Source organism: Lygodium microphyllum, chromosome 5, assembly GCF_053477565.2.
Source record: "Lygodium microphyllum isolate KBCC chromosome 5, Lygodium_microphyllum_v1.1.10, whole genome shotgun sequence".
Taxonomy (NCBI): Eukaryota; Viridiplantae; Streptophyta; class Polypodiopsida; order Schizaeales; family Lygodiaceae; genus Lygodium; species Lygodium microphyllum.
The window spans coordinates 114225023-114233918 of NC_141139.1; positions in this window are offsets into that span (position 1 = coordinate 114225023).

Below are 8896 nucleotides of genomic sequence, written 5' to 3' on the forward strand. Positions count from 1 at the left end.
TACCTCTTTTTGCTTTGTTTTTGTGTTTTATTTATTTCTTTCTTTTTGTTTTTCTTTGTAATGAGATGCATTGAAAGAGAGAGAGGAAGAGAGGAAAGGAGGGAGGGAGAAGAAGGAAGGAAAAGGAAGAGATAATGAGAGAGAGAAAAAGAGGAAAGGTAACAAGGAGAGAGAGAGAGAGAGAGAGAGAGAGAGAGAGGAAAAGAGAAAGGAGATATGAAGGAAGGGAGAGGAAGAGAGAAAGAGAGAGAGAAAGGGGGAAGGGTAACAAAGAGAAAGAGAAAGAGAAAGAGAGAAATGGGAAATGAAGGGAGGGAGGGAGGAGAATGAGTGAAAGAAATAATAAGGGGAGGAGAGAAACAAAGAGAGAGGCAACAAAGAAAAAAGAAGAGAGAAAGAAAGAGAGGGGGGAGAGAGAGAAATGGAGAATGAAGAAAGAGGTGGAAGAAAAGGATGGGTTAAGGAGAGGAAGGAGAGTGAAAAGAAAAGAGAGAGAGGGAGGGGGAGAAAAAGGGACGGAGCTAGAGAGAAAAAGAGAGATAGAGAGAACAATAAATAGAGAGAAAGAGAGAGGGAGAGAGAAAAACAGAAACATTGAGAGAACTAGAGAGAATGTAATGATAGTAAAATAAAGGGAGACACAAAGAGAGGTGGGGAGAGAGGGTCTTTCAATGTCCTTGTTTTATAAGTTTTTATTTTCTATCTATCGTTTTAATTGTAATAAGATGTGTTGAGTGAGAATGGAAAGGAAAAGAGAAAGAAATAGAGAGAAGAAGGGAGGGAAAGAAAAAGAGAGAAGAAGTGAGAGTGGGAGGGAAGATGGGGGAGAGAAAGAAACATTGAGAGAGAGGGGGGAGAGAGAGAAACAAAGAAGGATGAAGGGAGGCAAATAAAAAAAGAGAAAGAGAGAGAAAAAGAGGGGTGGGAAGAAAAACAAAGAAGGATAAAGGGAGCCAAATGGACAAAGAGAGATGGATGGAGGGAAACAAATAAAGAGAAAGGAAGAGAAAGAGGAGTAGAGATTAAAATGGAGGAAGATCACCAATGAGGGGAACAAAAACCTATTGTTTGCCATAACATAGACCAAATGAAAAGTGATGATGGTGGTGATGTCCAAGATCGCAAGGCATATCTTAATCAATGCATCACGTGTCCTTACACTCAATGCAAGTTGGCAATCAGACGAAAGCATTGCTTGTCCATAGAACACGTATGATACTTTGATGAGTTTCAATTAGAAATCACTGACCATGCGATCTCAAACTTTGAGGGAACGGTAAGAAAAGTGTGCATCAATCATGCTTTACATTCGCCAAGTAATTGAATATCATATACAAAAATATTAGATGTGCCCATGAAATTTGTATAGAGAGGTGACACTTCATCCTAAGGAATGAACCTATTACAGCCCATTAGAAAAGTTCATGGGTGTGCGATGAATGGAATGTTTGAGCCAATACACCAATTGGAGGGCACACCGTACACCCTCAATATCAAAGGAGACAATGGGCCTTTCAAACCTTCTTGCAATCTTGGAACTTGAGATGGAGGCAATGATTAATGCATTAATGCCCATGAACGCCGACTCATTTGATCCACTGAGAGAAAAAGCATCTATAGCATTATATGATGGGTACCAAGTATCTTGCCTAAAGACGTTGCTTGCGCTCCATCCTAAGTATTCAAGCAAGGTACGAGTGGAGCAATGTGAGTGTGACCAAGTTATTCATGTGCATTCTATGCTCTGTTGATTTTTTTTACTCGATTATAAAATGAAAAATGCTTCTTGTGCTCTTCAAGGTGTCTTTTCAAGTTGCTATAGTATCATATATTACCACCTGGAAACACGATGCTTGAGTCCCATAATGATGCACAATTAGTGTTACGAAAGCTTAGCATGGACTACAACAATATCCATGCATGTGTCAATGATTGTGTGTTATTTTGAGGGGACTACAAGACTATGGGACTATGAAGACATGTCCAAAGTGTTGTGCTCATAGATATCGACAGGATTTGCAAGGGCAAACCATCCCTAAAAAGGTTCTTAAACACTTTCCACATATACCACGTATATGTCACATGATTCGTTTATCGGGAATAGTGAGCTTGACAATGTGGAATGTGCACAATAGATCCACAAATGGAGTCCAAAGAATATCACCAAATTCACGCGCATGGAGCCATATTGGCTCCATTTTTCTAGGCTTTGCATGAGAGCCAAGGAATCTTTGGCTCAAGCTTGCTATGGATAGCATGAATCCATTTGGTCTCTGCTCAACTTCTTACAATGTGTAGCCTATAGTTCTTGTTAACTACAACATCTCGCCATGGCTTTCTACAAAGAAAGGACATATGATCCTTAGCTTGCTCCTTTTTGGACACTAGAAAGTTAAGAACATGGACATCTACCTCTGTCTATTAGTTAATGAGCTCAAGATTTTGTTGGAGGAGGGGGTTGCTGTTGAAGACATGAGCAAGCATAATGGTCAACGGTCTACTAATATACAAGTCATTCTCATGTGGACCATGCATGACTTTCTAAGATTCGGAGAGTGCTCAGGTAAGTGGGCTCGTTCAGCTTTGTGATATCTAACATAGCTCGTTCAAGTTTGTGTTGACCAGATAGGGGTGATGCAACAAGTTTGGTTACCTTAGGTTATCATACATGTCCATTGTGTGGGCCACAGTTAGACTCCCGAAGGTCACAGACCATGAAGAAGATGGTACATCAAGGACACACCGCTTTCTTGCCAGAGGGTCATGAATTGAAGGAAGGTTTTCTTGTATGACCTCCAACACTAATGAATGCCCAAAGTTGATACAAGTTGAAAATGGTTCACAAGGAGTCACATTCGAGCGGAATGCAACAGTTCTCAGTTTTTTACAAGTTACCATATTGGACCCGCTTACAAATCAACCATTTGTTGGATCCCATGCATGTTTTCAAGAATGTGGACAGGTTATTATGGGACCACATCACAATAAAGGGAGACATTATAGGGGCACGAATGGATTTGAAGGAGGTAGGCAAGATGGAGACACTTTGGCCACATTCGAGTACTGATGGTCGCTTGCAACTACCTCGTGCTCCTTGGGTCCTATCCACTAAAGAAGAGTGCATCGTGAAGTAAATTATTAAGTCTATCCGCACCCCGACAGGTATGATGTATTCCCTTAGGTCTGCTTTCTCTAAAGACAACCAGCTCTCACGATGACTGAAATCCCATGATTGGCATAAGATATGTCAGGTTTTTCTTAATGTTGATTGCAACTAGTGTCATATATTTCACTATTTAGTGTCTACTTGATGTTCGTAATGCTTTTCCATTTGTGATAGTTTGTACTGTTGATCACAATCGTGGGGTGCCTCATTCCAAAAATACGCGAGTCGATTTACAGGTTGTCGAATTTATTGCAATGGATCTCATGGAAGGAGATCAAGACATCCTCTATTGAATCAGCAAGGCGGAGAGTGGTGGAGATTGTCTATCTCTTTGAGAGGTACTTGCCCACAAGCATGCTCACAATACAAACTCGCCTCCTAGAGCATCTTGTAGATGAAATGGAGATTACGAGACCTATCCATATGTGATGGATGTTCTTCTTGGAGTGCTTCATGAAAACCCTTAAGGGCTTTGTGCAACAACGAGCTTGGTTGGAAGGTAGCATGGCTAAAGGTTTGGCTAGTGTCGGAGGCATTAGAACATATTTGAGAGTGGCTACCGACAATGGATTCAAACAACAGTATACTATGGTCCCTGAAGGACAATGATAGACTGACCAAACATGTGATGGTTAGAAATGGAGTAGAAAAAAGGATGGATATTGCCATGGAGGAGAAAGTGAATAGTTTTTGTATGTTGCATCATACATCCATGGAGAAGTGGCTTGCTAGGTATGAGCAGGTCAGGAAAGATCGAGAAGAAGCACGATTGAAATTTTGACACCATATACGCCATCAACCGATTTGATATCTTGAGGGCATAAAGGAGATGCCGTGGTTTATATCTATACCGTGGTTACATGGAGCTTTGATCACAACTTCTCACAAAGGGGTAGAGGTCTCTACTGAGGAGTGAAATTTCTTGAGGGGATTTAGTATGAAGGTGATTGCATGCTTTATTTGCTATTGTATCTAGATTTCATGTGCAACAACTAATCTAACAGTTTCGGTGTATAGTACAAAATCTACAATGCAACATGGTCGTGCAAGCGACATTTCATGTTGAGTACATTGACAAAATGCGCTCCATAACAGACTGCAGTGCATGGCAAAGTTCAAGTAAGAGAGCCAATGACGGGTCATGAATCCAAATACCGTGATAGATGAGATGGAGTATTTTGAAAACTTGTAAAGTTTTATCTCAGTGGATTACCGTAGCTTCTCCACCATGATCATATTCAACGTACAATGGTTTAAAGTGGTGTTGGAAGAAGCTGGGACAACCATTCGGTGAGGTTTATCTGGATTACTGAAAATAGATTCCAATAAAAGATGGACAGATCTGCGTGACACATTTGTCATGTCGAGTCATTGTGAACAAGTGCATGACCTATTTTTTTAAATTTTCCATGACACAAAACAATCCCAAATGTTGATTCACTCTTATATATCATATTGAATAGGTAATCTTCTATCCAAATCCCCAACAATCTCAATGGTGGTATATTGTGCCATCAACTCCTTAGAGTGCGTGAGTATATGATGAAAGCAATGTTCCTGACGTAGACGAGAAGAGTATGTAGGTGGAGGAGTTGATATTGTGGGGGATGAAGGGCGAAGAGGGCTTGGAGTATGCAAGGGAGGCACACACAAGTAACTTTTACGAAGAGACAGGAGGCCAAGATTTATTTAAGAATGAAGTGGACTCCTCTTTCTGTGGTGATCTATCTATAAACCTTCCAGTGTATGTCAAGCTATGCCAGGAGATTGACATGGGACCATAGGTCAAGTCATATTTGCATCCGCTTACTCAATTCATTGATGATTCACTTTTAAGAATACTTTAGTATATGCGTTTTAATTAGTAGCATTTTTTTCAGAGTTATATTATCGTGGTTTACCTAAATCTTTATACTGATTATGCTAACATCATTTTTTGTATGTGCAGATTATCTCTGATGATACCCAGAGAGTAGGATGAGTTGAGGGATGATCAATGAGGTGTTTCATGAGATATTCATACTTATGTCTCTAGATCAAGTGGTCTGACTTAGAGATATGGCAGGCCAGGAGCTATCACTATAGACATCATCAGGCAATTCTGTGAGGCCTACTTTGGCATGCTTTGATACTTTGATTTTCAATAGATGAGGTCAATGCTCTAGACTGGCTTTGGATGGAGGGAGTGGTTCTGGGGAGTGCTACAAAGATGTGGATGGTGTGAGCCCACGATTGGTTCTAGAGAGGGTTGCTACTTCTCGCACTCATACCGATTCCAGAGAGGGTGGCTCAGGTGGGTGTTATGGAGGCACCAATGGAGTGTCTCCATCTCATCGATCTAGTGGATACTTGTCACCTCCAGGATTTCTCATGCTTGTAGAGACATTCACTCACGTGACTCCGAGTTTCACTCAACCGTTTGCAAGTGGCAGCCCTATGGGTGCTACTCCAAGAGATACTACCCTCGCAGGTATGCTAAACATATAGGGGTCTCTTGGTTATGCCCAAGAGCATGGACGTAGGTGGGAGAGGACACACCTTAGACATATCCTAATAGGGTATAGATACCTTGTAGATGACAAGATAGGTGATGTAATCATGAATGATGAGGGGAGGAGGGTGATGTCTCTCATGAGGGAGTTGTGCCGACAACTATTTTAGGCACAACGTTCTACACAACTGGAACAATATAGCTGAGGGGAGCAAGGACCATGTAGTGGCATCTTTGCATGAGGAGTTTTCGGTACCTACGACAGTAGAGAGGTTCTCCACTGGGTGGATGATGGAGTGTATGCATGTGTACATGTCACACAGATGATCAGACGCATGCAAGGCAATTAAGAGTGGTGCCTCAAAGCCCGAGTGGCTAGATACAGAGGATTGACGGAGACTCGGGGAGGAGACCATAGATTCTTCAGGATGATGGCAGTAGCAAGCAAGAGGCAGCGAGGGCATGATTGGAGGCATGGGTCATGTATCATCCGGGGAGTCGTAACCACAGGACTTATCTAGAGGACTTTGTAAGTTTTATTTTGGTTCTTCTCACTTTCTTATTTGGAATATCACTTGTACTAACAATTGTGTTTCTAACAATACTATTCTATTTTCTTTGGAGCACTCCATCACAAACCACAATCCCATGGGTTTGGAAACTCAATATGCAGAGAGACACGTTCTCACTACACTTATAAATAGATTGTACACGCGCAGCAGCCCAGTAAGTCAATCCTCTTTCTTGTTGATAGTCACTAGTTTTTTTTATAATGCATAATGTATAGGGGAGTAATTGTCTCGTTGTTCATTTTGTAGAGTTCGTTCGACCCTCCTTTGCATCGGGATGAGCTTTTAGATGGCGAGAATCTATAGCACACGTTTGGATTCACGAAGCGCACGTTATCCTCTTTTTTGGTCCGGTGATCTGTGTAGGCCTCTTTCATCTCCCATGTAGCATTTCTGTGATGTACTTATCATCCTTTGTATAAATTCACACTTTGCGATATTTACATATAGATTTTCATATTTATTTTGGCTCTTATCTCTATAGTTTCATGTAATTTCATGAATTGTCATCACTATTCTTGTATGATTGTAACGAGTTATCAATCTTTGGTTTTAAGAGGTTTTTGTACGCCTGTCTTTATAACGATTGCATATCCGACATGTCATTGCTTTGTAGAATATTACACAACACATGGTGCTATGGGTGGTAGGGCAGCCCTATCACAAATTATTATTTTTCATCTTTAAACGTCACTATTTGCATTGTAAATTTATTACACCCGCCACTATTAGCGTCGAAATAAGCATCGCTATTTGCGTCGCAATTGCAACACAAATAGCAATGCCCTTTGTGACAAATTTATAGAGATGCTTATATCGACACTTTTAGTGACAACGGGGGTATTTTTTTAAATTAACATTTATGTCACTTTGAACGTCAGTATGAGACTTGTATCTTGTAGTGAAAGTTTTATATATTAACAAATTTCATGTAGCTTGCTACAATTGATGCAAAAAAATCTCTATGCTGAATCATGGCATTTCACAATCGCGTCAAGAATGTGCCAAATTCCCCAAAATGACTCCAAAAGCTTTGAATTCTGACTCTAAATAAGGGAGAAATAGCAAAACTAAGTTTTCACCTTTATCTTGACAAGATTGTAAGTGCCACAAATATCTATCTTGGTGAAGACTTTGGTTTTTTTAAGTCATTCAAGGAGTTTTGGAATCAAGAGAAGAGGGTATCAATTCTTAATAGTAATCTTATTGAGCCCTTTAATATAATCCATACATATAAGGAGGGATCCATGTTTTTTCTTGATTAATACAATTGAAGCACCCGCTAGGGATTTTGAATGGCATATGAATCCCTTGATAAGCTTCTCATCAATATATTTCCTGAGCTTTGGTAATTTATCTTAGGATAGCTTATAGATGGGGCCGAAAGGAGGTTGAGCTCTTTTTTATAAATCTATTGCATAATCATAAGGTCAGTGTTCTGATAGCATATTTGCATTCTTTTTTTCAAACATACCCTTGAACTTTGCAAATTGAGCTAGGAGTGTATCTAGACATTCGTCCTCATTGGCTTCTCCATTAGAATTGCATAAATAAACAAGGATGGATTTTTCTTTGCTTGATGCATGAACACCTTTGCCCCAATGCACATTGGTCAAGAATTCTTCCTTTTATTATTTGCATAGGCCTTTGTTCAACCTTTCTAGACCTCACATGATGTTGGGGTTATGTAATTCTAGCCAAGGTAGCCCAATAACAATGGGACCGTTTGGGTAATGAATGATATTGAAGGCTACATCTAATATGAGACTCCTCAGGGTAACTTTTATGGATTGAGTTCCATATTGACAACTCTTGAAGCAAGAGGTCGATCATCAATTACTTCTACAAATACCGACTTTGCTTTCCTTAGATGTTGTATACCATGTTGCTTTGTAAATTTCTCATCCATGAAGCATGATGGAGCTCCAAAGTTTAACAAAGCTTGTCTTTTTATCTGTCTTCTCTCCAAGTGAATCTTTATTGGTAACATAAAGCTAAACATTGGATCCACAAATAGAAATAGACCTTCTTTTGGGTTTCTTGAAGCTTTGTCTAGTTGTATGGTCTCTACTAAGGTTGGACATTGACATTTCCTGACAGTGATGGAGTAGTGGTGCCACGAATTCTCATCCTTCCTTTGTTAGGACAATATTTAGCTATGTGCCCCAATTGGCCGCAATACACACATAATGCATTAATGTGTTGCCTTTGTTTTTCTTGAGCTGTCAATGGCTTGAACCGTCCCATACAAATTTGCATAAGCTCTACCTCAAATACTTAGTCTTCTTGGCCTATTGGGTCTTCAAAAGTCTTCATCTTGCTTCAAGGTGGCTCCTCAACATCTTTCTTATCTTCTCTCAAATAGGCAGTTGTCACGTTCAATTGCTTGAGAGATAAATTCACTAAGTGTATGCACCTTTGGCATAGTGAGCAAAAGATCTTTAACATCATCTTTCAATCCCCAATGGAATTGACTAATAAAATAATTCTCATGACATGTTAAATTGCATGTGAGTTGTCGAAATTCTAATGCATATATTAAGGTGGATCTTGACCCTTGGTGTAGATTTCTAATATTTGTTTCAACTACTCTTGCTTTGTCTACTTCTCTAAATATGACATAGAACTCTTGTATAAAAGCCTCAATATAATATAGCAATGGGGATTCCT